The sequence below is a fragment of the Manacus vitellinus genome, unplaced genomic scaffold (assembly GCF_001715985.3).
Source record: "Manacus vitellinus isolate BGI_N305 unplaced genomic scaffold, ASM171598v3 ctg7180002437912_pilon, whole genome shotgun sequence".
NCBI lineage: Eukaryota > Metazoa > Chordata > Aves > Passeriformes > Pipridae > Manacus > Manacus vitellinus.
The window spans coordinates 1,609-4,476 of NW_021938750.1; the positions used below are offsets into that span (position 1 = coordinate 1,609).

Consider the following 2,868-nt stretch of genomic DNA (forward strand, 5'->3'; position numbering starts at 1 on the left):
CTCCCCCAGTTCATGTACTGGGCATGACGTTCTGGGCTCTGGAATATCCCTCTGGCCCGTTCAGGTCACCCGTCCTGGCCGTGCTCCCTCCTGGTTTCTTGTGCAGCTCCTCCCGGGCAGATCATGGGCAACTGAAAGGTCCTTGACTTGGGGTGAGCACGACTGAGGCACAGCCGAGACTCGGCTGGGTCATCAATGTTATTCTCCTCCTAAATTCACACCAGGCAGGCTCGTCCCTGGCTCTCACAAAGCCCAGCAAAGGCCCTGGGGTGGATCATAGGGGAGCAGCAGGGCTCAGCCCTTGTTCCAGCAAACCCCAGGGAAGGCAAAGGCTTGGCAGTTCACAGCCTCCTGTCTCTCTTGGCTGCCCCCCCAGATCTTCTCAACTGCCTTCTCTTCTCTAGTCCTGTGCCCACCCCATAGATTTTGCTCCCCTTTTCCCTTGCATTGCAGAATGAACCCTGAGAAAAAGACCTGGGAGAGAAGAGGCATGGAATTCCTGGGAGGAGCTGGTAAGAGCTGTGTTTCTTCTGTTTTGACAGTAATAGAAGGGGAAATAAGTGATTTTAAAACCCCAAGTACATCAGAGGTTTGAGCAGTATAAGGGATATGTGTGTCCCCAAAAAGCTCCTTCATGCATTCTTGAAATCTGGAGGGAAAAGTCCTAGTGAAGTTTCCTTTTTTTCTTTTTCTTTCTGTTTGAACCAGTGGGCAGAAATGGAGAGCTGGTGGCAGTGTCCCCTAAGAGAAGTATTTGGGTTGATAAGTTGGTGTGCTGGATCCCATTCCTCTTGTCTGTGGTCATCTGAAAGTCTTTGAGAAGACAGGCCCAAATGAAAAGGCCAAGGGACAATGAAGGGCCCTGGGAGGTCCCTCTCCACTCGTGCAGTGTGGAGGAGGAGTGTCTCACACTTTGGGGTGTCTCTGTTCTGGTGGGACTGTGCTGAGGCACCTGTGTGGTGCCCGAATGCTGTGGCAGCCGAGGCAGGTTCTTGGCCAGGAGAGCCTGAGTGGCCTCGAAGGTCAGAGCCCCCCCAGCGCTGCTGTCGGGCTCTGGTGCACAGGACCTTGTGGTTCCAGGGCCAGCTGGGTGGTGTGTTCTGCCCCAGAACCTGCTCAATGCATTCCAGGAGTTCCTCAGGGAAAGCTCCTTCTTAAATGTCCTCTTTTTGTTTTATTTTCATGTGTCCCTGATGTCCAGTTGCTACGGTTGCTGTAGAGCTGTTCATAGGGGCCATAATAAAGATGTGGAGCCAAGCAGGTGAGTGAGCTGATCCCATTCCTGGTGCCTGTGCTCATCCCTGGAAATCTCTGGGATGTGAGGTGTTATCCCTGAGAGAAGCAAAGCCAGTCGAGGTCTCTCCCTCAAGAATGTTACCTGCAGAACCCCTTCAGTGCACAGCAGGAGGCCTTTGGGGTGGGGTGACTTTGGTCAGAGGGACGTCCCTCTTTGACCTCATGTCCTGCTCTAGCAGAGGGTATCCCTCACAATTGGTAAGGATTGTAAGACATAACACAGCACTTCTGGGATTTCCTCTCCTTCCCTTCACCACTAAAGGAGGAATCTCCTCCAGGCCCAAAAGGGAGAAGCCTTTGCGTGCAGGTGAGGGCCAGGACTTGCCCACACTACCTGGAAACTAAACCCTGCCGAACAAAGAGAAGAGACAAAGGCCTGTTGTGCATGAGGGCCCAGCACAGTGAGGTCAAATAGTCCCATCTGTCCATAAATTCCCACTTCCAAGGGCCTCCAGAAGTGCTCTGCTGTATTTCCCACCCACGGGCAGGTGTCCAGGCCCCCAGGGTGCAGAGCTGCCCTGGCAGTGGCTTTGCCCAGCACAGCCTGGGCTCTGCTGGCTCCCATCCTGCCCAGGTTCTAAGGCAGCTGTTTGTCTATCCCTGCTCTTTGCAGCTGGCATGGGGGCAGGGCAATGTTCTTCCCTCAAGGAACACCTGGAAATCAGCAGGGCCTGGGCTCTCCCCCGGGGCCAGGCCCTTGGGGAGTGAGGGGGCAGGGGGCTTCCTGTCAGTGCTCCTCCCCAGCAGCACAGGAGCTCCAAGCCCATGGTTCTGAGGGCTCACAGTGGTGCTGAGACTCCTTTCCACAGACAAAAACTGGAACAGAAAAGTCTCCATGTCCCAGATTGGTGGTCTCCCCTTCAAGGGAGCAGTGTCAGTCTCCCACGGACACCTGTCTTTTTTCACAGAAAAGACAGAGAAGGGAAATACCTCAAAGGCTCAGGGATGCGGGACGGAGGAGACCCTTCAGCAGCTCTGCAAAGAAATGAAAGCTATGCGTGAAGATCTCCAAAAGGGCAGGAGTCCACTAAGTGTGATATTCTGCTGTTTAGAGCAGACCTGAACAAGGAACAAGGTGAGCAGGGCCATTCCCAAGCACTTCCATCTCTCTGAACACCAAAGCTGCTCTACAGGCAAACCGCTCTGAGAGCTCGTCCTGCACAGCTCCTCAAAGGGGATGGAGAAGGACGGCCCTGACATGGGGAGAGGCCCAGAGAAGCTGCCTTCATTCCTAGGAATCACCACCACAATCCATCCCGTGACTAAAGGCCACTTGTCTGGGCCTCTGCACACGGGGAAGAAACAGCTTTTGTGATCTGTGACACTGAAACAGCTCCATGCTGAAGTGTTCCCTGCAGGGGGTCAAGGCCCCTCTTCTCTCCCTTGTCTTTGAGGGCAGTGAGGACAGCTCTGACCCGATGGGTGCTAAAGGTGTCCACTCCCAGTCCTCCCACGCACTCACCTTCCTCATGACAGAGGGTTGTCTCCCATGGCCCACGGATGCTGTCTGCAGACGTGGAGGGGGATGATCCCTACCCCCCATCCTGCCCCCCAGGCCTTTGCCAAGGCCTC

General features: G+C 54.8%; 1 long non-coding RNA gene across 1 annotated transcript; it reads left to right on the forward strand.

The window, feature by feature from the left end:
• The first annotated feature begins 231 nt into the window (after positions 1-231).
• On the forward strand, positions 232-2,369 carry LOC108640668. The gene is made up of 3 exons (XR_003915723.1): positions 232-512; positions 1,202-1,261; positions 2,205-2,369. It is a non-coding gene; the product is annotated as an uncharacterized LOC108640668 (long non-coding RNA).
• Positions 2,370-2,868: the final 499 nt, after the last annotated feature.